At 39.1% G+C, this 27,780-nt stretch overlaps 1 long non-coding RNA gene across 1 annotated transcript; it reads left to right on the top strand.

Annotated features, from left to right (window-relative positions):
- The first annotated feature begins 376 nt into the window (after window positions 1–376).
- Window positions 377–27,175, top strand: LOC135420088 (uncharacterized). The gene is made up of 3 exons (XR_010433343.1): window positions 377–5,808; window positions 5,866–6,403; window positions 26,296–27,175. It is a non-coding gene; the product is annotated as an uncharacterized LOC135420088 (long non-coding RNA).
- Window positions 27,176–27,780: the final 605 nt, after the last annotated feature.

The raw sequence follows: 27,780 nt of genomic DNA, 5'->3' as shown, positions 1-27,780 counted from the left end.
AATGTCAGTCTGTAATCTCAGTTCTGTACTGCTAGGAACAATTCATACTCATTATTTATTGTTGATTTTAGTATTTTCCAATTTGTTTTATAAAAAAAAAAATCACAATTATGTGGCTGACGTCCATTAAAACTTCCATAAATTTTTGTCCAGTTGGTTAATATTTTCCAATGACAGTACAATGACAGTACATTAAAAAAAGTTGGTTTTCAGTCACATCAGTTATACATTTTTCTGTGATTTTATTTCTTTTTCCCTCTTTGTGATTGGAACATTATTGAATCCAGCACAACGAAAGCAAAATACAAATTAAGCCTGGTAATTTTCATTGCATTTTCCGATGGATTCTGAGAGATTTTGGAAGAACTTAATCCATTTTCCGATGGATTCTGAGAGGTTTTGGAAGAACTTAACCCAGAATATATGAACAAGGACTACAGGATGTTATAGTGAAGTTTTATAAACCTAAGGATGAAGACTGTGTCTTCTGTGTTGGGATTTTTTTGAACCACCCTATTGAATTTGAGAGCAGGAATCAAATTTTTTATTAAATTCTAGACATGTACATAAAAATCTATAAAAAGATATCACTTTTTATTAAATTCTGAAGTTTTTGCAAAAAGGAAAATGAGGAACCGGTTATCAGAGGATATATAACAAAAGCAAAGTGAAAAAAATGAAGTGAAAGTCTTGAGAAATATTTCTGTAGAAGGCAGAAAAATATTCTTATGCTGAGTTAACGTCAAGTAACCTTTTTTTCTTATGGAATAAAAGACCATTATTCTTTCATTGTTGGGTGACTGCTTCATTAAATATAGTGCTGACATAATTTTGTTTCAGCATGACTGGTGGAAAATGTCTGCAACACAGCAGAAATTAACATCTCTCATCCATCTTATTCCATATCTATCTTTTCAATAATCTACTTATTTGTGACACTCACTCTGTTGGGTTTTTTTTAATCTGCTTAGATGGTACACTGCAAGGAACAAGGTCTGTTTTTCGGTTTGTTTATATACAGTGAGTAACTCAATGGTTCACTGGAAATTTTAAGATGCTTTTGAAATAGTGACTAATAATAATTAATAATGTTTTGAAATGAAATTATTTCCTAATTTTTTTCACGTTTTTTCTTCTTACAGCTATATCTGGTATGTTTAATTCTTTTTAAGTTTCCTGTTGCACACAATGTGCAAAGATACAATGTGGTAGCCATTAGTATGTTTGGCCACATAAGAAGTAATACAAGTGTAAATAGAGATCTGTCTGTGTAATTTTTTTCTTAGGAAATGGAATACTGTCTGTTTTAACTGCTCTTTTATTTACTTTATAATTTGTTTATTTTATTTTGTTTTCTTCCCTGATTTCAGCAAGCACTGGTCTGGCTAATTTCTATTCAATGTTTTTAAATCTGAGTTTCCATTGTACCTGGGAACAGGTGGGAAGTGGAAGCCACTGTTTGATACTATTTCCAACCTCACATTTCAGAAAGGCTGGAGCTAAGTCAAGATATCAGATGTCAATTACCAAGTGTAGGCTAAGATGGAAAGATGTAGCAGGAGGAGAAGGAGCACAGGTGGCATGAGCTCACAAGCACAGAAGGGATGCCTGCAACCCAGACCACTGGGCATGTGAACATGTGACACCTTACCATCCTCTCAGTCTGTCTTTCTCCTTGGCTTTAAATGCAGAGGCCAGAGAGGTAAAGTAAATGCTTTGCACTGAAAATCTTGACTGCATCAAGCCATGAAAAGGAGGCTCAATGAGCCTCCACCTCTCCTTGTCATGTATTGCATTGACTGGATGAAGTTCTGAGAGGGGAGTTTTATACCAGAGACATCAGCTCTGTGTAAATTAGTATCTGTGTCTTCTTGGGGGAATTTTGTGTAAGATTATTTGTTTATTCTGTTGTCTCATCTGGTCCAGCTATGGACCAGCTACAAACCAACCTTGGTATTATACAATCCAACCAGATGAGAAGTGTTACTCACCAATACAGATGATCTCATTAAAGAGGCAAAAAATGGAGGCAGCCTGGGCTCTAGCGACCATATCTGGGTTGAGTTTGTTATCTTGAGGAATCTGGACCTGGAGCAGGTCTAAAGTTCAGGACTCTGAACTTCAGAACAGCAAACTTGCAGTTATCTAAAGAATTAGTGGATGACATCCCCTGGGAAACTGTCTTTAGGGACACAGGAGCTTACCAGAGCTGGCAACTCTTTAAGGCCAATTTTCTGAGAGTGTAAGAGCTTTCCATCCTGATGTATAGGAAATCAAGCAAGGCAGGCTGGAAACCAGCATGGCTGAGTAAGGATCTCCTCATTAAACTGAGGACTAAAAAGGAAATGCACAGCTAGTGGAAGCAGGAACGTTTTGCTTTGATTGGCCCTTTTTTTGTTTTCCTAAATAAGTTAGCAATTAGAGTTTAGACGACAGTTACTCAGTTAATGTTTACCTATGTCACCTATTTAAACTAGTCATGCTAAAGGACTAAATTTTCCTCTCTCAGATTTAACTAAGCCTAAGTAAACAGCCAGCCTAAGTAAACACTTTGCCCAGGAACTGAAAAACAGTGTCTGGATTCATGGGTTTGATTTCACTGAAGGATGATTAAAGTGAAATTGGACTAGAAAGAGGAGTCAGTAAAGCAGAACTTTTCATCTTTAGAAAGCATTTAAAAAATAATTCCCTATATGCTTCCTCAACTATAGGGCTCTTTCCTTCCAAATTTAGTTATGTGCTTACATTTCCAAAGGTAAGGGGAAAACTGTGGAAAAAATGCATTTCCTAATACTTAAATAGTATCTCTGAATATATAATAGCGCAAGGAAATGCTTTCACCTAAAAATTCCACTGTATTTGTCCTTTTTTCAGTAACTTCCTTTTCAGCCCAGACACAAATTTAAATCCTTGACATAGGCTTTAGTTTTCATGGCAAAAGATACACAGGGAGAAGATAACTTTATAATCTGTAGAAAAGCACATGCTTGTTTGCCTGGGCAAACATCCCATGTTTCCCATCCAGTTTATTTACTAAGAAGGCCTTAAGCAATGTCAGTATAGATGACAATAGAATAAGAACACTCCAATGCATAGCAGCACTTGATCAATAAGTGTGTGCAGAGACATTGGGACAATATTAGCTTTTCTGCTGGCTGCTAATATAAAGAGTTTATGCATAGGAGCTCACATGTAATGGCCCAAAGACATAAAGTAGAAGCCTCAGCTAATAGAAAGAATTATTAGTTACAGCAGAGGTCCAGTTTTCAGGGTTAAAAAATGCTTCTAGTTTCATTTACCATGAAAGGAATTTGGAGAGGACAGGAAAGGGCAGCTGATGATGTATGATGATAAACACACATGGGGGAGAATGCAAAAAATGTTAACATTGTAAAAGGAGAATGGATTAAAAGAACAAGTTGTTGTTTTTTCTCTACATGTTCCAGTATAAGAGGAGGATATAATTTTTATTAAATTAAGGAGTACTGATCTGATTTTCCTTGTTCAGAAATCAAGGTCAGGAAAATATTGCTGAATATTACATGGAGCATGAATATTGGACGAAAAGCGAAAAGGACCTGCTGTTGTACAGTCATGTTAGTCTCTGACTGGGTATCTCTAGATGGAAATTTTGCCATAGAAGTCTCTCTGACTGCAATTACTAATATAATTTCCCCCTCCTATGAGAAATAAATAATCTGGTTTTATTATAAGCAAATTGAATTTAGTGGGAAAACAAAGGGTGGTGGGATATTTTTCTCTTCTTTCATTTAATTCCAAGAGTTTTTAGGTGCCTCGTGGAGACTGTAAGGTGAAAGGCCCCGTCTGGGCCTGATGCCAGGAAAATGTCACAATCGGGACAGGGAAGAAAATATATAAAACCAGAAAATATACCCTGGCCACATGGCCGGCCTTTGTGTGCGGACAGACCCCCCCGTATGTACAAGGGGGTAGTCATCAATCAATCAGGAGGGAGGGTGACACCCCCTCCTGAATTCAAAAAATTACCTTTTAAGGTAAAATACCTGTTACCTGTTGAATATTTAACATCTTAAGTGGCCAAGAGGGTACAAAAAGGGCACGTTTTTCAAACCACATGTGCTTTTCCATGCCATGTGACTTGGGATTGCACCCAGTGCTGCAATAAAGGATTTCTTGCTGCAATTTTCCTTGTCCTGCAAGTATTTTTTGCCATTTCATAAATTGAAAGCAAGGATTTTTGTTACACTCCCCAAGCTCTGCAAGGTTATATGTAACTTCTCTGATATTTGTAAAGAAGTTATATATAAAAATTTTTTCCCTCAATCACTATATACTACCCTTTGAGAGGAGGAAAAAGAGAACTTTGTGCTCAATGACTTCCTTTTCAAGGATTCTTTTACATTAAGCTTAAACAAAGCAGTTATGCAACCTGGAAAGAATTACATTTCAGGAAGTCCGGAGTTCTGGAAGTGCTACCCAGCCAGGCATGAGCTAAGCAGGCAAAGCTATCTAAATGCTTCTCATGGGTCTCCTTTTACAGTGTTCAGTCAGACAGACAGAAGCCCAGCAAAAGCAAACCATCCCAAAAACAGTCTCCCTCTCCCCAAGAGCAACAAACCACAACCGAAAGAGATATGGCAACATGAAGTAGCATTGTAATAAATCAGTGACTTTGCAGTAATTAAGCATCTTCTTGAAAGCTTTGCAGGCCTCCATGCACAAGCTTGAGACTTTTTTAAATATTTGATTATATGAGGAAGGCGTACATACGACTTATAGACACAGTGAAGGAGGGATGAGTATGTGTTAGAAGACTTTATAAAAAATATAACTCTGGAAAGGATATTAGAAATTAAATCCTAATGCACTAGGGGAAGGAACATCTGTTTTAAAAATCTGATTTCTAAGGTGATGAAGTTGAATGTAATTTTTGCTTTGTTGTAAAACATGTGTGAAGGATCTTTCTGTCAGATCAAACATATCCTTTCAGGGTGCCAAGATCCCTTGTAGCATCATCATCCTCAGCTATTTTAAAGCAGAACACCTCCCCCTGCCCTCCCCTTTCCTACACATGCACACACATGCTTGTACACCTGCTGCCTTGTAAGGAAAAACTGCTTTTGCATTGACATATCAGCCAGGATAAGGTATTTTATACGCATATCTGTAACAAAACTGAAATACTGCTTACTTTCATTTTCTGAACTGGTTCATCACAGCTCCAGATAGTCAGGACTACAAATTTGTGGGGTTATTTTTCAGAGACCTCTTTTTGAGTGTGTTTGAAAAGTCTTAGGGAATTGTGTGAGTCAGGCACAGAACAGCATTAAAGCAATTTGATGAAATTCAATGACGTCTCAGTTTAAATAATTCTTCATAAAACAAGCACAGAATCCATTGTCTTAAGGATCTGTATAAGTTCCTTTTAAGGAAAGACTGCATTGTCCAGAACTGTGCATGACTTCAGGAAGAAGAAGACATACAGCTTATAGCCTCAGGGGTCTCAGCTTTCTCAGTTTTCTTCCCATGATGAAAATATCTCGTGATACAGGTTCTTTACAAGGCCTTATATGAGCCTTATATGAATACACAAAAGAAGACACAGGTTTCTTCTTCTTAAAGAAGATGCAGGTTTCCCTGTGTCATAGATTTACTTGTTCTAAAAAACCAAACATAAATTTTTCTTTCTCCTGCCCTACTGTAAAAGAAAGATGTTGAATGGGGGAGGGTGTTTTTACCTTGGGTGATTGATCTACACAAAAAACCTAACTGACAGAACTGCATTCCAAGCTGATGTCCCTCTCTAAGGCTATGGGGAGGTGATGAGTTTTTTTATCTCCTCTCCTTGGAAACACTTCACTTTTGCCTTGGGGAGGTGATGAGGTTTTTTTCCTCCTCTCCTTGGAAACACTTCACTTTTGCCTTCGCTAGGGCAGCGTGTGTGTTGGACAGGTTTCGGGGTTGTTTAGTTCTCGGCCTGGTCATCTGGCTGTTTTTTGGCCCCAGCTTGTCTGCGCTTTGTTCTGCCCCCAGCCCGGACCTAATCAGAAAGGTCTGACTCATCTGCAGAGGAACTTTCTGAGGAGGAGGATGCCCTTTTCTCTCTTTGGCAGCGCTGTGTGCTCATGGAGAAAGGGGGGGAATCCCGGCCACAGCCAGCCGCAGACAGTGTGAGTTTTGTGGGAAGAACCTGCCTTCTTTCCCCTTTTCCTCCTTCCCCTTCTTGGGGTTGGGGGGGGGAAGGGGGTGGAAGATCTCAATTTTTTGGCTTCTCCCGCACACCAGGCCCCCACACGGCGACTGCCAGAGCCCAACAGCGCCCCCTGCCGACCAGCACCGAGCAACTGCAGGGTCTGCTCCTCCAGTGATCCAACAGCGCCCCCTGCTGGTCGTGGTTGGAATTGCGCCAGAAAAGCAGAAAGTACGGAACTGTTTCCCTTTTTGAGGGGGATTTTTTGGAGGGTACAGGATTATTGTTTTAGTTGGTTTTGTGTTCTTTTGTTGTTCTGCCAATACACATATATCCTTTAATAAAGGGCTGTTATTCTTTTCTTTTTTCCATATTTCCTCAGTTGAAGCCTCTTAATTTCATATTTACAATTGCTTAGAGGGAGGAGTTTGGTCTTCCTCATAACTCATCTTCCTTAGCAAAACACTTCTGTCTCATTAAACTGAGACACCCTGTCATTTAGATGGTGGTATATATGTAGATATATATTTTTAAAGTCTATAGCCTTTACTAGCCTTACTATTTAATACTAATAGCCTTTAATAGCCTTACTATTGTGACACCTTGTAAATGTTCAGCAACAAGGCTAGAGAAAATAGCACAGCTTTAAAACAGAGGTAATAAAAGAAAGTCAAGAACATTAGCCATGAGCATATGGATAATTTCTCTCTATGTTTTGATTTTGATACAGAGAGGTATAAAATTAATTAAGAAGTGAGTATTCAGAAAGCAGTCAAAGGTTTTCAAGCTACAATGAAAAAATATTTTATGAAACAAAATAATCATATTACCTTTAAACAAACATTGCAGAGTGAATTAAAAATGGTGATTAAGGGATTAATCTTGACCATTTTGACTAGTATAGCTACAAGTCCTACCAGAATTCTGAAAGATAAATAAGGCAGCAGGTTGGCTTTAGAATTGCAGTTTTCACTGACAGTACCAGTGAAGGCTTCCCCAGTCATATGTGCCCATGTGCACATAAAATAGCCATATTTGGAAAGATGGGACCAGAAATAGAGTGTCCAGCCTCCTCCTCTTCCCAATTTTTACTCTTCCCAATGGACTCATATTTCACTGTGCATTCTTGCCCTTTCGAAGTCCAGCATGTTTGATTAATCTTATCACTTGCTAGTTAATGCATTTTATCTCACAGAATACGATAATCTCCCTCATAATTAGCTGCTCTGGTGTCTTGCTCTAAATGATCCCCTGCCATGTTTTATTGTCATAAATTGGCAAAATGTTCTAGATCTTCTTATCAGAAGAAAAGGAAAGTGATGTGTAGAGCCTCAATCTCTCAGGAGAAGGCCAGCCAAGGCAGTATTCTGCAGGGCATGATAGGGCCCTAAACAACATTTCCTGTGAGCCTGACACTTGGTCTGGAGAGGAAGCTTTTGTACAATATTTGCCCAGGGTTTTTTTTGAGATCCTGTTTGCTCAGTAATAGCAAGTTCAAGAAAATGCAGATAGTAAAACATGTTCCATCAAAGAAAATTAATTTATTTCCTATAATACCTGGATTGCAACTATCTTATTAGAAGTTTCTGCAATTACAGCAAAAGAGCTCTTCTCTTCCCCATATAAACAAGGAATAACTTGACTATCCACTAAGTAAAAAATGTGGTACTTTCACAGGCAGGGGGAGGTGTTAATTGTGGTGCAGCCAATACTGCCAAGCTGTGTTTTCAAAGAGGGGCCAGGGCCACTTCTGGCTGAACAGTAAAGCCTCTTGCCAGTGTTGGGGATTGTATGACACTGTTCACAAAGGCTCCAGAGAGAGCACAGTCAATTCTATGTATCCCAGAGCCAGGTTTCTGTTCAGTTCCTGTTTGTCCACAATTGACCTCTTTCTCTATTGTATGTCACCGTTAAATCCTTTTTGTTTCTGATGTGGTTAATTACCACTTTCTTTCTACAAAGTGTTGTTGTCAAAACAGCCCAAATGTATTACTTCATCTTTCAGACCCACTTTTTTCCCCTTAGCCTTCCTCTTGTTCCTTAATCTATTCTCTATACACTTCCCTTCATATTCTGATTTCTGTTGTTTTCTGTAGGCTTTTAATTTCCAGTCATGCTTCATGTATTTGGCAGAGTTCTTTGTTTTTTACTGCCAAATATCTTCACAGTTCTCTTTCAGAAAGTTTAATCCAAATGAATAAAATTTACTCCTTTGAGAAACTTTATTTTTGTCTTTACAAAATCACTTTTCATCTTGTACTCAACTACAATATCTTTAGGGTCAGTAGTATGTGAGAGTTTGCTTTATGTACAATTAATGTATGCAGCTGGGCCTTGCTAAGCTATACGTGGTATTTCTGCTTAGTCTGGTCTGCTCTAGAGATGGTTCATTGCGGTGCGAGTGATTACTTGAGCAGACACAGATGAGATTTAGCTTGTCATGAAGATGCTGCCTGTCTTTTCAGAGACAGGCTGAAAGCCATCACCAGTATCAGACTCACTGAGGAGGAGGATCACAGGTGAATGGTAAGAGCAAAACCTCTTTGCCAAAAGGTTAGGTTTCTCAACAAAGAGTGACTTAGGAAAAACACTTTTTTTCTGCCAATAAGATGCCACTGATGATTTTGTCATTTGGCAAATCTAGTAATAGATACTGAAAGATGTCAAGATTTGAGGCAGATTGAGTGAAAATTAAAATATCCTGGGGAGAATACATGAGGTTTTGCCCTCTTATTATTTTAAGAGGAACCTGTTGCTTACTGACATCAGTTAACCTTCGAAGCACAAGGTTAAACAACATTTCTATGTAAATTCCTTCACTGCACTTGATCGGGTGAAAAAACTCTTTCATAGCATTGGTTTCTCTGAAAATCGTGGTACAATGGCTTTTCCAAAGGATCTGAAAATCTGGCTCATGTTATTCATTGAGATACTGCTGTCATTATTTACAACGCTCACTGCTCAGTAGAACTGGGCCATGTGGGAGGTACTTTGGGTTCATTGTTTAGCAGTGGACTACTGATGTACTTCAGTTTTATAATAAAATAGAACTTATTTCATATGAAATTCAGATCTCAGAAGCCAAGAACTGTATTTACACGTAGAGATTCCTGTTGCGGGAGTTTTGAGGTGATGCTGTCTGTTTGAGCAATGTCCTGTGATTCAGTCTGGCTCTCTGTATAAGCATCAGTTAAACCATCAGTCTGTAGCATGAACCTAACATTTTAAAACTAGTGGCAAGAACCCAAAAAATAGCATATATAAGCTTCTCCAATGTTATGTACTGATGAAAATCCTTCTAGCATGGGAAATTAAATATGAGATGCATATCCTATATGCATATGCCATATGTATATAAGACCAGCTTTTCTTCTTAGCTTTTCCTATATAGAATTAGTAAAATGATAATGTCATGAATGAACATTCAGCTGCTCTAAGCAGCAACATAGTGTAGGATGCTGGAAAACTTTTGGAGGAGCAGGAGTTCATGCACAAGCACCAGTGCCCTGGAATATGTGTCTTTGGTTTCCAAACCATCTTTCAGATTTGCAGGTGAAAGTGTGCCAGCTCTTATTGCTGTGATTCAAGCCCACATGATCATAACATGCCGAATCAACATGCCCAATATATCTATCAGTGACAGAGGAATAAACATAAAGGCATGTGTAATTAATGGAAGATTTGATAAGAGATACCATCAGATATTGTATTAATATTTACCACGAGCAAAATCCTGGCTGTGTTGAAGTCAAGAAGAAGCTTAGTCATTGACTTCAGCAGAGTCATGACTTAACCCTCATGAACTTTGCCCTGTCATAACGTTGGTGAAATTTAGCCAGTGTAGAAAGTCAGTACTTGATGTAGGCACCAGCCTAATTTTTGAAAGAACTGTGAAACTTGGCGTTTGAGCTCTTTTCAAAACTTCTTTTGAAGACTACAGTAGTTCTTGTGAAGGGCACTTGCGGATAGAGGTTGGAACTAGATGATCTTTAAGGTCTCTGCCAACATGTTCTATGACTCATGGTCAGGCATCAGATAGGAGATTTCTGCAAGACATGCCATGAAACACATTAAAAGAAGTAAATATAAAATACATGGGAAAAATATGTTTATGTCTGGAGGAAATTAAGAAATCTTTTTAAAAGATTTGGGTGAGTTGTACCCAAATAAATTAGTACTGGGGAGTTTATTTGCAGAAAAACACAGCAAGACAACGTCCAAATACAAAAAAAGCATCCCTTAAGCCCAAAGAAAAGCTGACAAAAAGGTAAAATTTCACTTAAATAAAATCCCAGATTCAATCAGGATTTCAGTGGTTTCAACAACTGTTAATTTTTCTGTTAAAATGCTTCAACTTTAAGGAGTGCCGCCTACTCTTTTTTAGATAAATGAATATTAATAACTCTCCTTACACATTAGGAATATTTGAATTCAAACAGACTGGAATTTTCCAACTTTAAAAGCCATGGGAAATACTGGTTTGTTTTATTGTGCAAGTGGTAAAATAGCATATGATCCTTTAACATGCAACAAGGCAACAACTCTCCTGTCACATTTCATGTGATACTTTAGACTGCATACAGTATAGCATGAGACACTGTGCCTTGTCCTGCTTTATGAAACATTTTTTAATGACAAGTTGCTTGTCCTTCTTAGTCATGACATACACAGAAAAGGTCAAAGGATTGATCTGAACCTCTTTGATATCTGAGGCTATTCTGCTGAGCATTCAGCCCTCTCTTTAGTCTACGTGTCTGACAGTCTCCAGTGGAATTTATAAACAGCTGTAACATTGGTCAAAAGATTTATTTCTCTCTAAGTAGACAGATATGAATTCCAGCAATGGTACCTTGTATGATACCCTCTCCAAATGAATACTTTTCATTCATAAGAAATGGCATCTCATAACCTGAAATAGCCACTATACATTGTGAGGATGATTTTATTGAATGATCCATCAGGAAGTAGTATAATGCAACTAGATATATATTAGTTGTGCAAGAATGCCAAATGGTGAGGATCGGTTGCTCAACAATTGGAGAAAGCAGAGAAAACTTTGGAAAATGTTGCAGACTGTTATTTAGTTCAAAACAAAATTGCTGAAATCTGTGCATCTGTCTAGCATACCAAAAGCTTTCCTTAAACTTCTAGTCTTGTATCCTGAGCCTGCTAAATGGTTAAAATACATGTGAAAGTAGTTAAATTCCCTTTAAAAATTGTAGCACTATTTGTGCTTTACTGTCTTGCCTCTGGTGTTTTTAAAGACTCTCCCCACTTTCTTGATTGCTCTGCCTATATGTTTGTTAAATGCAAAGTAAACTAGTTTAGAACATAGAGTAACCAAGCACTGGTTAGTGCTGAGAGGATTATTCTAAATGACTTCTCTACTTTCACCCATAGATGGTTCCATCTTTTTGCTGTGAATCATGCACCGTCTCCTTTGTCTGAAAAGTGGAAAGTGAATGGTGCAGTAGCGATATTCAAAAAAAATATTTTGAGACTAGAGGAGTATTTAAGACACATGAATGTCATGCTGCCTCATAGGACCGCTGGAAAGTGCTGAGGAAGTGGTGTTGCTTACTGGTTTGGCAAGATCCTAAATGTTATATCACAATGTGTCTTAATACAGAGGGTCGCAGTCTCAACCAAACTTTGAGGAGCTTATGGAGTCCCAGCTGTTATACCCCTTGAGCTCCTGTTGTGGTTGACTGTAGCTGAGATAACTGTCCAGAGGTTTTTTCTGACTGGACTAATTTTCCTCCTGAGCAGTACCTTGGAAAGAGAGAAGACTGGTTTTAACTGGCATTGTAAGAAGAAAATAAAACCAGATTAAATGCTTGAAACAAACAGGCCCATTTATATAATTCAATGCTTTTAACTCTTTCTAATCTTCAGACACTGAATCTTAAAAATTAATAGCTTGTTTTCTTACAGATGAGTGATCAAATGTATTGATTGTTGGCACAACTGCTATTGTGAAAATCAGGAGTAATAACTCCAATTGACTTCATTTGGATCAGAGGTAGAGCAGTATTAAATGCTTGTGGAAAAATGTCTTGAAAATGTTCTTGTTAATGAAAAATAGATGACAGTAGACAAGTTTGAGTACATATTTTTATCATAAGAAGTTTACTAGCATTGCTACACCGTCAACTGGAAAAAAAATAGGAAAAAGTAAGAGATCACTGCTTTAAAGAGATAACATACTTGTGATCTTGAATTCTTAGTTGGCTTTGTAGTATGCATTTCCAGCTACAAAATCCTCAGTGCAGAATTTTGGACAAGACTGAGAAGTTAGATATGATCTTCAGTTTTACAAAAATCTAAACAGTAAAACTGATCTGATGGGAACAAACCTACTTCTGAATTGTTGCAGCTCATAGGAGATTTTTACTGGACACCAGCACTCAGGCTAAAAGAGGACTTAATCAGTGGCCAGCTGAAGCACAATTCTGTGTGCCAATGCATCACCGTAATGTAAAGGAGTTTAACATTGATACAGCATAAAATAAAACAATTGTTAAACAGAAATATTTCACTCTATGCCAAATTACTCTAAAGCTAAAATACTTTATTCCAAGCTACATGGTACTAAATAAAATTAGCAAAGCTGAAATACACTTTTTCTATCAGGAAATAATCTGGTAGAAAATTTGTGACCTTCCCTCTCTCTTATAGTCCTACTCTATATAAAATCTGTTCTTAATATGTTAGGATACTGAGATTCACAGGGGAATTGGTAACCACCTTTGGAGGTGGCAGGTGGGGTTGGGGGATTAATTTAAAAGCCAGCCATGTGCTTTGAAGAAGATAAAGACATTCTGCTTGCATCAGACCCCATGCCCAGCAGCAATTGTGATAGAGCAAGTCAGTTCCCCTCAGCTGTAGTTTCCCAGCCGTGGATGAGGTGACTGATAACACTGAAGGCAGGCAAGGATACACAGCCACTGAAGCAAGTTTTCTTCCAGTATGAGACAGATGGCACCACTCCCGAGTTTACCCTGTTTTCTGTAGGCTATTGTTTGTTAATTAAATATAGGAAACAGGATGTGAGACCTTAGATTCATCTGACTCCATACAGCTGAGCTGAATCTTAACGTGTATGTGACGTATTTTACAGGTTTCTGAAAAATTGCCTAGTTTACACTGCAAGAAAAATTAAAATAATATAAATGCCATGAAATATGTAAGAGAAAGTGGACTTTGTCTCTAATTAACATGCAAAAAGGGGAAGCAGGAGATTAAGAGTCCTGACCAGATTTCTGCTTTACCACTGGCATTAGTAATCAAATAGAAAATAGTGCAAAACTGGGAGCATGATCCTGTTTTTAATACAGTCAATGGTGGTTTTACTATCCATTTCTTTAGATCAAATTCCCAACCATAAGCCCTTTCAGTTTTGTTGTCTAGAAGTATAGGCCTGCTTTTAATAATTTAATTATCCTTTTCTGAATAAATTTTAATGTTCTTCCTATTTATTTGTACAAAAGAAACTACAACTATTCTTTCAAGTCCTTAAGTGCTGTCTGGGTGGGTGGTCTTATTCTTCTTAAAAGACAAAAGTGTTGAAAAAAACCATCAAGTCCTGGCATTATTTATCTATTTATGGCTTCATATTAAATGTCAGATTGTCATTTAGGGTAGCCTTTAAAGCTTAAAAAACTTTAATTTGGTTTATAAAGTAGACTCTGATTATATGGGACTTATGCTACCCTCCCTGAAATTATTTTTTTCTGTAGACAACTGGATGACTTTTAGCTGTAATTTCTACGCATTTTTTTCTAGTATTTTTCTATTTGTTTAAGTAAAAGAAGTCAAATAATCCTAGGCAGAAAACCAAATTACTGAAAAGATATAGTTTACTGCACAGGTCTTCAGTGATACAAGGAGATACTCTGTATCAAAAGCCTATAATTAGCAACTAACTAGATAAATTCAACAAATAAACAATTCGACATAAATATAAACCTTTGATGTTCAGAATTTCGAACAGGTAAATGTAAGGGTGAGATTCTGCTGCCATCAAGAGCAATGCAGAATGCACTAAACTAGTGGAAAGGTTAGCTTCACATATGTGCAGAATCAGTATTATACCCAAAGACCCCAATCCAAATGCATAAACTGGACTATTTTGTAACAGTATCTCTTCCCATTTTTTTCCTTAGATCTTAAAAAGACATCAAGATTCCAGTGAAAGATCACTGTGCTATGCAATTTATTTATATATAGGGAAATGACAGCCCTTTTCCATAAACATTAGATTCTAAATCTGTATGCACATACAAATATTTAAAATTTTTTAAACTAATTTTGAATTTGAAACTTCAATTAAACTGATGCATTTTTAAAGTAAATCAGATATGCAAAAACATCACAATAGTGTACTGTAACTTGCAGGAACTGTTCACTTTGTGAAATGACATGGAAAATAAGGCTACAGCCCAGCTCCACATTGGGGGCTAAGAATGTTAGCATGAGACTGTGACAATTTCTAGGGAAGGAATTAATCTGCCTAAGCACAGATGTCTAGCACAGGTTAACATACATACACACACGCAAAATACCAAAACCAGACATTTCATTTTAAAAGGAGGGAAAGGATGTGCCTCTTACCTTTTCCATCCTTCAGGTACAAAGAAAAGGTTAGCTCAAACTTTCACTGAATTAGTAGCTGATTGGAGACTCCAGTGCAGATATATTTTGTCCTGGTTTTCAGGGATCTTTGCAGCTGCCTGCTAGAATTCTTAACGCTAGTACTGAGGCCTTAGCATAAGGTCCTATATACACCTTTCTTATATAAGTATTTGAATATATTTCCTGCTACAAACTTATCTTGATTTATCTGGTTCATCTTGTAATAACCCTTGCCCTGTTACCTTAGCCATAGGTGGAAATAAAACTGGAACTTACAGTCCTTCTGTTACTTGGCTGGCTTCCAGGCCTGGAGTTTGTTCCGAACATTTCGGGAGCAATTGTTCTTCGCATAAGAAACTCGCATAAGAATGTGTTTTGCCTGGCAGCCTTCATTGCACAGGTCAAGCTCATATTGCCTTCTGTACATTTATGTAAGATTGAGATACACAATTGAAATATGACAGTTGAACCAAAGCACTGCCTTTCGGCTGAGCTGGGATAACTCAGTTTGCATGCTTTTTGATCAATGACAAGTGTAAAGCAAACACTTTAACCTAAGTCTCAGTGTCTAGAGGCCTAAAAGCTCAGACATAGGTTCTGCCAGTAGTAAATCATTAAACTGGGATATATTATTAATAAAGTTTAAAAAACCAAAGCATTTAGTGAAACCAAGAAACTGGTTGATTCATAAAAGTAATGAATGTAACAAAAATACCTAATTTTTAGATGCAATTTTACTGCTTAAAATCTGGATCAATGGCCAGTGGTGGTGAATGGAGTTACCTCCAGCTGGCAGCCAGCCATGAATGGTGTTCCCTATGGTTCAGTATCAGGGCCAGTCCTGTCTAATATCTCTATTAATGATCTGGATGAGGGGATCAAGTACACCCTCAGTTAATTTTCAGATGATACCAAGTAGGATGGGAGTGTTGATCTGTTTGAGGGACAGGCTTAATAAATGGGCCGAGGCCAATTGTTGTGCCTAGTAGTTTTCTCTTCAGAGAGGACTCAACAGTAATCTCTTTAAATGAAGGCTTGCCTTACTCCTTCATCCCCACCAAACAGAAAAAAAAAGCATCCAAAAAAAAACTTCCAGATGTACAGAAGTAATTTGTTCCAACATGACAGGATTTTTTTTGCTGTGCCAAATTCTCACATGGCATTGCCTGTGGGAACTTTGGTTCTTTTCTCCTTATCACATAGAAGAAGAAAGCCTTTCAGTCATTTCTTTTGACCATAGTTCCTTGACTTCCATTTAAGTCATAGCATGCTGTATTTTTCCAGCCTTAATTTCTACTGGGTAAAGTAAGGGAACTACATCTTCTTGCCCCCTCCCTATTTTCTTCTAACTTCTACACCTAATCCCAGCTTCAACTGCAGAGGATGCCCAGAAAGGCATTCACTTGAATGGTCTACCATTCAGAAGGCAATTAGGCAGAGACTAGTGATTTTGTTCTCACTGACAGAGAACCTCATGGATTTTCTACTTAGGATAGAAAAGCTTGATGGCTTCACTAAGAAAAAATAATATTTAAATGTGAGGAGAAAGGCAAGAACAGACATTGCCATGAGTGTTTAAACCTTCACTACTTGTTTTGTTTAGGAGATTAAAAACTGTTTAAAGTTTCTTTCAAATTAAGAAAGCTGCTTATAAGCATGAGGGCCTGTCCTCGTCTTGACTCCCCATCTACACATTATTTGAAAGACAACAATGAATTTCCACATAGTTTAATGACCATTGTTTTTATACACTGTGTTTGTAGTACAGTACATACTCTTTACTTGCTTCCTTTGAGATGTGACCTTGAAGAGCATTTATGCAGATGGACACCAGTATGTCATTTATTATTAAAACTTTCTATAGTTAGGACTCAGGCATTTGGAATATCTGTGCTTTTGTGTACTAAAAAGGCAAAAGTAATAGCTTTAGTTTTGCCTGAAGAATCCAATAAAATTCTTGGGTCTTTCATTGGGCTTCAAGGTATTCTTGCAAAAATGCATCATTCTTTTGTGAACTATTATAATCTCATCTATTTATTTTCTCTCTTAAATCATTGCCATGTTTCACCGCATGAATTCTTTATAACTTGTTTTTGCTCATTATGCTTCTGGAAGCAAGAAGGGAAATCTCTCTGGTGGTACTGCATGTGTGTGGTCGGGAGCACATAGCCATACATCCTTAGTTCTTTGTGAAGAACAAAAGGTCTCTGAGTAAATTTTGTTGATAGTATTGCAACATAGATCTGGTATGGCAATGCATCTAAAAAACGAGATTCTTCCTGTGACCTCCTGGAAATGGCATTCCAATGGAAGACCAGATGACATGGTCATTTTTATAAACCAGAAGGTTTCACCTCTTCTGTAAGTGTATCTCAGGTGTTGGCAGGCGGGTTCTTTAAACCTCTGCTGTCTGCTTTTTATCTTTTGCACTGAAATTAATTTAGCCCCAGCTAAAGACACAGGCGGAGATGGCTTAATATTATACATTACACTACAGACAACAGCCAAAATTGCTATCATCTGGGCTCCAAGAAAACCTTTATTCCTGCATAGATATAATGATATCTTTTCATAGGTTGTCAGAAATCCTCACTTGGACTCCAGCACACATTGAAAACAAAGTGGATAGGAAGGAAAGAAAAGATCACCCAAGTTATACTCTCTTCCTGTGCCCTTTGGTTGCATCTACTGTTCTTCCCCCGAGGTGCTGTATCATCCTTTACATAGTTGCCCCAAAATGTCCAAAGTATTGTTCAATCTTACTTTATTTACATAACTTCTGTAAAAACTCTCTTTTCTGATTCTAAAGCCACCAAGAGAGAAAAGTACATTGAATGTTAAAGACTATTCAGAGTATCTTGTAGGACAGGTACTGAGATGAAAAAATCACCAGTAATATATTACTTTTCTGGTGGGGTAAATCTGGATTTGCATGCTTTAATGGTAGCATATTTTGTCTACAGGACATTCACCTTCTGCTTTTTGGTTCAGTAGTTTGGGATGACGGCTAAGTGGAACATTCAGCCAAACTACACCATAAACAATCTCTGCATAATGAATGATGCCCACTCTGTCTTATTATGACTTAGGAAATGTTCATAGTCCAACTGCATGTTTCAGGCTTATATTTTATGGAGAACAAAACTGTCTTCTTATGTTCAGATTTCAAGTGGAAGAACTGGATCATGCTCTCCTTACAAAGTCAAGGATAATTCTGTGGGAAGGGAATACTTTGTATATCTTGCTTTTTTCCCTGGAAAAACATTTTTTGCAGCCTACAATGTGAAATACTGCGGTAAAGATTGAACTCCTCTCTGTAGGTCAGCATCTGACTCCAAGCAGAAATACCTGGGTCTTGCTTCTGATTTTTTCCTAAAGATTTCCATTAGCCTCCCTTTCCTTGCCAATCTAGTCTGGTTTGGGTTATCCTTATCAGTAGAAAATTTTTCCTAATAACTGACAGCAATTATACTGCTGCTGCTTAAACACATTTATCCCTTGTTGTCATGCACTGGGGATATGTAAAATGCATTATCCTTCTCCTTTGTCATTAGCTGTATATGTTTTTAAAAATGCATGTGCACCCCCCCAAATGTAAACTGCAGACATAGAAAATAGCAGAACCTCTGTTTTTTCAGCCACCTAAGGTGTGTAACCATGCAAACCAGAATAGTCTTTACACTGCTCAATAGTATGCTAGCTAGCATCCTCTTCTGTTTGATAAATTCACAGAAGCTTTAGTTCATAAATATATACACTAATGGACACACACACAAATTGTAGGAGGACTGAGGTCTTAAGGAATAAGAAACTGGCAAAAAAGAAACCCTTTGAACCTCCTTCCACTTATCATCTCTCCACCTCACTTGGGCTACACAGATTTAAAACCTACTTTCAGATCCATAAGAATGTGTGAGGGAACATGATTCAGGATGGAACAGTTCTGGGCGTGGAGAGAAGCGTGCAGCGATTGGCAAGACTTTGTCATGTGGACTTTGCTGTTATTATGTGGTTTCACTGTATTCACACTGCACAGTGCACAGCCTGGACAAGCCCAGGCTTGCCATGAGTTTGCCCCCACTCCTCCCCCTTTTGCCGGTGTCCCTATGCTGGTTTGTCCCTCTGCTTGTTGGTCTCATGCTCCGCCATATGTTCTGGCCGGTTCTGCTCCTGAGCGGATAAAAAGAGAGTGGGCACGCCTGAATAAAGAACTCTGCTTGCATCCTTCCTCGTGTCCTGTCCCCTCTTCGTGTCCCATCCCCTCTTCGGACCGCGACAAGAATGCATCTTAATGGATTTGCAAGAATAACTAATTCTTGTTTTTACAGACTACTTTTTCGTTCGGAATTTTCAGTGTTGCAGACACAGTGATTAATTAAATTTAACTGCTTTTACTGTGTGAAAGATACTGCAGTTTTATGCCAACTTAAAAAATAGAAAGTGAGACTATACAGGTTCAACCCAAAATTGGACATAGTTAAAACTAGACATTTTCAGAAGGTCTAAGCCCTCCTTAGTAGTGCAACTTTTACAAGTATCTACTTATGGCCACTAATAAAACTTAACTGGTCAACTCTTGAAAAGGAAACAGAATACTTAAATACTTTTTTCTCACCTTTCACAATTAATCTTTCTGTTTACTATAGTTGTTATACTACTTTCCAAACACATTTTCAGAAAATATTGTGAGAAGAGATGCAGCAAGGCTATTTCTGCAGAGTTGGTGGCTCTATTGCCTTCTTTAATTCTTTTTACTTGTTTAAATATAGGCATGCAGGAAAAAACATAGTCTGTATTAACCACTGGAATTTTGGGTGGCTGACCCCAATCTATCTTTGATGACAACTCAACAAAGACATACAAACTCACTTCCATATGTTTCTCACTATTTGCACTCAATCAGTTACCAGTTCAGAGAATCTAGACATTCATCATTGCAGGAAAACTTCAGTGAGCTTTTGGGGTAACAAGGGATGCAGGATGTAACTCCTAATGTGAAGCTTGCCAGACTAAAATTAGATGCATTAAGGAATTTTTATAGACACTTGCAATTATTTCTTCTCCAATTGCAGTGGTATTCAACAAAATTAGTCTCTACGTCTTAGATCAGCTGGAGGAAATGCAACTTTAAATCTTTCAAAATCTTAATTATTTCTTTGTTTTAGAACTAGACACAGTCTGTTGGCAAAAACTTAGCTTCCCTATAATCAATGATCTTTAATCAGTCTTTTTACCCTGAAAACTATTACACAAAATATTCTATATGCTGTTAGAAAATAAAACTTGGACAAAGTCCTACTTTGTGTGAGGACACATGGTTACACGTGTTTAAATGCTTTTGACTTCAAACTTCTTTAGTTCAGCATTTTAACTCTTTATTTTTGGAGAGACTTTCCACTTTACCATTGGGTATTAAAAATATCAAAGCCAAAAGACAGTGTTTCTTTACGCTGAAAAAAATCCCACACTTTGAGATCCATCCCCAAGATGTACAATAAAAATATGTGTGGAGATTGTTGAACATGGTAGGGTTTTATTTGGAGTTTGGATGAATTTAGGAATTATAACTAGTCTGAGATAGGAAACTCATTCTTCACATAGCCTGATTGATTATTCATATACTTTTAACATGTGCAAAAAGCCTAAACATTTTGCTATTTGTCAGTGTCCGAGCAGAGGAAAAAAAATGACTTCATTTTTATCAAATGGAAATTTGAATATGTCCTAGAAACCACAATGGGATAGTTGGGAATAAAGTAACTAAAGAAATGTTGGCATCACTGCTCTAGTAGCAGTGAGTAAATGCCCCAGGCTGCAGTTACACAGTCAGGTCAGATCAGTTCTGAGAATTTTGCTGTACTAGAATTATGGAGGATGTGGGTGGGGAGCTCGTTTATATGACTTCAAAGCATATCCCTATTTTTTCCCCTCATTTTTCTGAAAAACTTGTTTTTTAACATATTACCTGCACCAGGAATTTATTAAAGCTGAAGCAACTGAAATATGTGGTCTGCTTTCAGGTCAGCGTATGCATGTTTATTCTAGGTATATCTATCACAATATCCTTATGGCAAATGACTTTGAGTTTTTGTGTTTGCAATGGACTGATTTTGACCCTGCATTTAGCAAGTAAGCCATCTGGGAGAATTCAGGAGCATATGAATTATAGGAACAGACCATACAACCACATTGGTTTGCGTAAGTTGAAGGGACTTAGATGCAAAACTACAAGGATGTAAAAGACAAAGGTAGAACTGTAGGGGGAAGTTTTACTCCCTGAATCAGCACACATGCATTTCCATAAAAACTAGTTATTTTGCACAGATGTTGTGTGGCTCAAGGCTCCAAAACCAGTTGGCCAAGGTAATGAGTGTGCTGTGTTTCCTCGATCTTTTTTCCAAAGAAGTGAAATACAAGAGGTGAAAACTTGGCATCAAGTTGGGATTCAATTGAAGATGGCAAAATGTGAAGGCAAGGGCCCTCCCAGCCTCTTTAATTGTCACTCTTGCGAAGGGATTAGTGGCAGGGAAGAGTAACATAGACAACTTGCTATGGTACTCTAATGTAAATGAGAGCAGAGGAATAGTGACTTTCAAAAAGTTGCAGCCCTCAGAGATAATCAGACCCCTTTGTTTGTGGTTTTTCTGCTGTCCACATCAAGGAGACTCCTGACAGCTTTGCAGAATAGACATGACTACACACAAAAATTAAATTACCAGATGGCTTACACTAGAACCTACTTCCAAGAGCAGCATTATGCAGATGTGTAAGCATTTGCAGTTTGGGGCCTGCAGTATAATTTACTGCAGGCCCCAAAATGCAATAAAACTCCAAAAACTACTTCTGCTTTGATTTGAAATCTCCCTTTTCTTTCCTTCCTCCTCTTATGTATTTATCCTCATACATTTTTAAGACTGTGCTAATTAGCTGGATCTTCATGTCTTATCACCTATTCAACAATCTATGGGAGACCATACAAACTAAATAGCTTCGTGTAGAATCGCATATTTTTTCTTTAAGAAAATCAGGATACACATATCAAATACTGCTATTTTTTTTCCTTTGGTATAAGCAAGTGAATGTGTTTGGAAAGGATGTTTTTGATTATATGCTAGGAGAAAGGGTGGTTTGATGATATGTTTAGGAGCTGGGAGACAGCCTTGCAGAGGGAAAGTTTATTGGATACTTGGAGGGAGCAGGCTGTATAAACTCTCCCCAGTTCTGCAGAGCCACTCTGTACATGTTTGATTTTTTTCTGAAGACAGCCTGCAGAGGCAAGTTTGGTTGTGAGTAATGAAGGTCTGGCAGAGATCAAGCTCAAGTCACCTGTCTGCTCCTGGAATGACCAAAGCACGATAAGCCTGAGGTAGAGGGGATGTGAAATAGTTCAGAAGCTCAGACACTGGAAAAATGAAAACATTACTGCAGCTTTGGACCATTTCCTGGTATTTCACAACTTTTTTAGCAAGGGGGGATAGGAGAGGGACAGGTCTGGAAAATATTAAATTGGCTCCAAAGAGCATTTTAAAAAAAGTGGAATTTTGCAGACATTAACTGTGTATTGCATGGCTGTGTGTTTGGAAATCCAGCACAGTTATGCAACATGTCTGAGTTTTTTTAACTTTTTTTTTGTCTTTTTGAGATGCCTCCAGAGCTTTTGGCTAATGTTTTCATCATTATAACAAAGTAAGTTTTAATTACGTGTTCTTACTTTTCATCAATAGCTAAGCTGATCTAAGAACAAACACAAAACCTGAACAATTCTCATTCAGATCTGCATTTATGCAGAGGTTTACTTTTCTCTTTCTGCTGTGTAAAACCCACTGTAAGGTAGCTTTTGACAAAAGATGATGCTCTTTGATTATTTACTTTCAGGGTGAGGCTTTATTTGTGGTGGGAGAGTTAAGGTCAAAACGATAATGGGAGCATTTTAAATGGTTTAGCATAACACCCTTTTCTTTCTAGTCTTTCCAGGCACATATACTAGGATTATAAAACACATGTCTTTTCATTAGGTTTCCTAGACATGGTGAAGTTGTTAAGTCTGCCACATCTGTCTGTCTTTTCTCAACATTTTGGGCTTGGAGTGAAAAAGCGGTTTCCCCCATAACTGGATGACAGAGCAGGAAATGGGGTGTTCTTGCAGCTGCATATCAGAGCTAAATGACATATTTTTCTGAAGCTTTTTAACATTGGCTCTTTTGAGAGGAAATTTGTTTGGTTAGACTTTATTTTGAGGGTATCAAAAGGAGAGGTTAAGGGAGGTAATGCACAGAGACAAGAGAATGGCCAGAGTGGTTTCTTTGATACGTGAAATTAGTTCAGTTCTTTCTCCAAAACAATCCACAGGAATTAACTTATTTGGATATGCTGGTCTCAGTTTGTAACCCAGGATAGTTACATATCTTGGATAAGTGGGTCATGAAGATTCAGTTCTTAGTTCTTGATGAGAATTACATTCACCCAGATTTTCCCTAAACAAAGGTCAGAACAGTTTGTAAAAGAATCTCAATAATGTTACTTATTAGAGGAACAGAGGAATTAGAAGAATTTTGACACTGTAAAGAAGCCATGCTTGTCATTACTGGCTCTAATGTTGTGGTTTAATCCCAGTCTGCAACTAAGTGCCACACAACCACTCACTCACTCCCTCATCAGAGGCATGGGGGAAAGAATCAGAAGAGAAAAAGTGAGAAAAGTTGTGGGTGTGGGTTGAGATAAAGACAGCCGTGTACACAAGCTGTCTCAGTTTAAAGAGACTGGAGTGTTTTGCTAAGGAGGATGAGTTATGTGGTAGACCAAACTCTTCTCTCTCAGCAATTGTAAACCCGAAATTAAGAGGCTCCAATTCAGGAAGTATGGAAAAAGGAAGAAATAACAATCCTTTATTAAAGGATATATGTATATTGGCAAAACCAGTAACAGAACACAAAAACAACTAAGCAATAATTCTGTACCCAAAAGTCCCCTTCAAAAAGGAGAGTCTGATACTTCTCTGTCCTCTAGTGCAATTCTAATCACGGTTGGCAGAGGGCGCTGTTGGATCACTAGAGGTGCAGAACTTGCAGTGCTTGGTGTTGGTCAGGGGGCGCTGTTGGGCTCTGGCGGCCACTGCATGGGGCTCCGGCTCACGGGAGAAGCCAAAATAGAGATCTCCCCCCCCCACCCCCCCCGCCCCGCCAAGGAGGGGAAGGGGAAAAGGGGAAAGAAGGGCAGTTTCTTTCCCACGAAACTCACGTTGTTGCGACTGGCTGCAGTTGGGGCTCCTCCTTTCCTCAACAAGCACAAACTCTGATGAATTCTGAGCAGATTCGGGCTGGAGACAGGGGCAGCGCGCAGGCAAGCCAAGGCCAGAGAGAAGCCAGATGACCAGGTTGAGAGCAAAAACGGCCTCAAAGCTTTTCCAACACACACATATACCTTGCCTCCGTTAAGGAAAAAAGTGATGTGTCCCACATTTGTAAGGAGAGGAGGAGAAAAACTCCACCCCCCTCCCTGCAGTTTTTTAGAAGGGCTATTAGCCAGGAATGCAAGTCTGCCAGCTAGTTCTTTTGTATAGTTAATTACCCCTTCCCCCTCCTCATTCAACCTCCTTCTCTTACAGTGGGACAGGGGAAAGGAAAATTTCTGCTTGGATTTTTAGAACAAGTAAACGTATGACACAAGCAAAGCAAAACAAGGAATTAATTCACTACTTCCCATTGGCAGAGAGGTGTTCAGCCACCTCCAGGACAGCAGGGCTCCATCACTCCTAATGGTTACTTGGTAAGACAAACACCATCACTCTGAACGTTCCCCCTTCCTCCTTCTTCCCCCAGCTTCATACACTGAGCAGGACATCATATGCCTTTGCTCAGCTGAGGTCAGCTGTCTCAGCTGTGTCTTCTACCAACTTCTTGTGCTCTCCCAGTCCACTCTCTGGTGCAGTGGTGTGAGAAGCAGAAAAGGCCTTGATGCTGTGCAACCCTGCTCAGCAATAATGAAATCATCTCTACGTTATCAACACTGCTTTCAGCACAAATCCAAATTTAGCCCCATACTAGCTACTGTGAGCAAATTAACTCTACCCCAGCCATACCCTTCACCCATATGTGTATCAAGATGGGATTCAGGCTTATTTTATTTCACGTTCCTCATATTTATGCTGTATTCAGATCTAGAACTGATTAGGATAGCCAGGGTATCAGCCCCACTATTTCAGAACTCTTTACTGCTATTGATATAAAGTGTTGCTGATGCCAGAGCCAACCAGTGTAATGTATAGTAGCTTTTGTTGAGATAAATACATGGTCCCTGAGGGAAAGCATCCACAAGTGCTAAAGTAGCTGGCAGACATCATTGCAAAGACACTCTCAATCATCTTTGCTCAATCGCAGCAGCTGGGAGAAGTGCCCAAAGACTGGAGGAGAGAAAATGTCATGCCTATCTTCAAGACAGGCAAGAAGGAGGAGCTAGGGAACTACAGGCCAGTCAGCCTCACTTTGATCCCTGAAAAGGTGATATGATACTGGAAACCATTTTCATCCTGGAAACCATTCCAGGCACTTGAAGGACAAGAAACTCCTCAGGAGTAGTCAGCCTGGCTTCACTATGGGAAAGTTATGCTTGGCCAGCCTGATAGCATTCTACAATGAGCTGATTGATGTGTCTGGTAGATGAGGGGAGAGCAGTAGCTAGTGTCTGCCAGGCCTTCAGTAAGGTCTCTGACACTGTCTCCCATAACAGCCTTATAGCTCAGGGTGGTGCTGTAGGGGCTGGATGGGGAGGTGGATTGAATACTGTCTGAATGGATGGGTCCTGAGAGTGGTGATGAACAGTGCAAAATCTAGTTGGAGGCTGGAAAGTAGCAGTGTACCTCAAGAATCAATACCAGGTGAGTTCTGCACCTGGTGCCGAACAACATATCACTGTGTGCAAGGGGCCACTCAGCTGGAGAGCAACTTGTCAGAAAATGACTTGGGGGTTTGACACCAATTTGGACATGAGCCAGCGATGTGCCCTTGTGTCAAAGAAGGCTACCAGTATGCAGTAAGCAAAATACTGCTAGCAGTCTGAGGGAGGTGCTCCTTCCCCTCTATCCAGCACTGGTGACCTCTCACCTGAAATTCTGGATCTAGTTCTGGGCTACCTGGTACAAGAGAACTATGGAGTCCAGCAAAGGGCCTCTAAGATGATTAAGGGACTAAAGCATACCTCCTATGAGGAAAGGCTGAGAGAATTGGGACTGTGCAGTCTGGAGGGATATCATCAACGTGTAGATGTATCTGAAGGGTGAGTGCAAAGACAAAAGAGCTAGGCTCTTTTCAGTGGTGCCCACTGACAGGATATCCTGGATGCAGAGAGGGACGGGGCTTAGTGCTGTGTGGGCATGGCTAGGTTGCTATTCTATACAACCCACATCATCACTGGGGGTTATGGTTCCGGGGGAAAGAAAAGGTGACTGTACCCCCAGAAATGCACTATTTTGTCTCCCTGTCTCCATCCTGAAGGTTGTCAGATCAGCCCTGTGGACCTTGTCCTCTGCTGTTGCTGCCTGTTCTGCCAAGACATGGTTTGGAGATGTGATGCTGAAAAGCGGCGAATGTGACTCCAAGATGTGGTGCTGAGAAAGGGGTGAAAGTGGCTGAGCCCAATGAAGCTGATGCAGCAGAGCCCGAACCCCAGCACAACGGAATGGCGGCATGGTGCCATGCAGATGATCTAGCTGTCAGGGTTTTGTCCGTCATTGTTTTCCATCACCTCGGGCTCAGGGATGGGGAGTGCCTGCCATCTTGTCTTTGTTCTGGAAGCCACGTGGAACTAAGTTGAGGTGGTGAGCAGCTTTTGTGTGTAAAGCACCTTCTCTTTTTGTATACTTTTGTTATTAATATTGCTGCTGTTATAGTGCATTTCTTATTCCATTGCTGTTTGCTTTCAGTAAATTGTTATCTCAACCAATAGTCTCTGCTGTTGTCCCTCTCTTTCCAGAGGGGACAGGGGGAAGGGGAGTGGCTTGTTTGGAGTTTAATTTCCAGCTGGTGTTAAAACCACCACACAGGACCAGAGGCAATAGCACAAAGTGAAACACAGGAGGTTCCCTCTGAACATTAGGAAACACTATTTTCCTGTAAGGGTGACCAAGAACTGTCACAGGTTGCCCAGAGAGGTGCTGGACTCTCCATCCTTGGAGATATTCAAAAGCTTTCTGGATGTGGTCCTGGGCAATTGGTGCCCCTGCTTGACGAAAGAGGTTGGACCAGATGACCTCCAGAGGTTCTTTCCATTTTCAACCACACTGTGATTCTGTGATGTTAATATTTATTGATTATTATACTGAGTCTGGAATTTACTCTGGAAATATTAAACCTGATAAACCTAGTTTTCCCTCAACTCTGCATGCTCACATTCCTTCTCAGGAAAAAAAGTGTTTTGGAACAACTACTAACAGCAGTGCTGCTCTTGCATAGTTATCAGACTAAGGGCTTGTGACTGACACCAGTGTATCACATTGTCATTCCACCAGTGTCAGAGGGTCTAGGTATTGCACTGCATAGCTGAGGTACTATTTCACCTGCCCCGGAAGACAGTACTTAGTTTCTTCAGTCTTTAGAACTAGACACTACCTCTAAACTCCTCACCAAAAAGCTGTACTGCTTGTGCAGACTCTGAAAAATGTGAAGTGTTATTGAAGAGGACATTCCTTCTTGGTTTAGCTTGGCTCTTAGATTGTACCATTTAAAGCACTATGCATTAAATTAACCCCAGCCAGCAACTAAGTACCATGCAACTATGCAACCATTCTCCCCTCCCTGGCTCAGAGGGGTGGGGGAGGAGAATCAGAAAAAGGTAAAACTTGTGGGTTGAGTTAATAATTGAAATAAAGTAGAATATACTGCTACTACTATTAGTTGTAATGAAAAAGGAGATAACAGAAAGAGATGAATAAAACTAAAAAAAACCCCACCCCAAGTGATGTGCAAAACTATTGCTCACCA

Source organism: Pseudopipra pipra, chromosome 1, assembly GCF_036250125.1.
Source record: "Pseudopipra pipra isolate bDixPip1 chromosome 1, bDixPip1.hap1, whole genome shotgun sequence".
In the NCBI taxonomy this organism is placed as follows: domain Eukaryota; kingdom Metazoa; phylum Chordata; class Aves; order Passeriformes; family Pipridae; genus Pseudopipra; species Pseudopipra pipra.
Note: the sequence above shows the minus strand (reverse complement) of the source record. Positions and strands in the feature narration are given on the sequence as shown.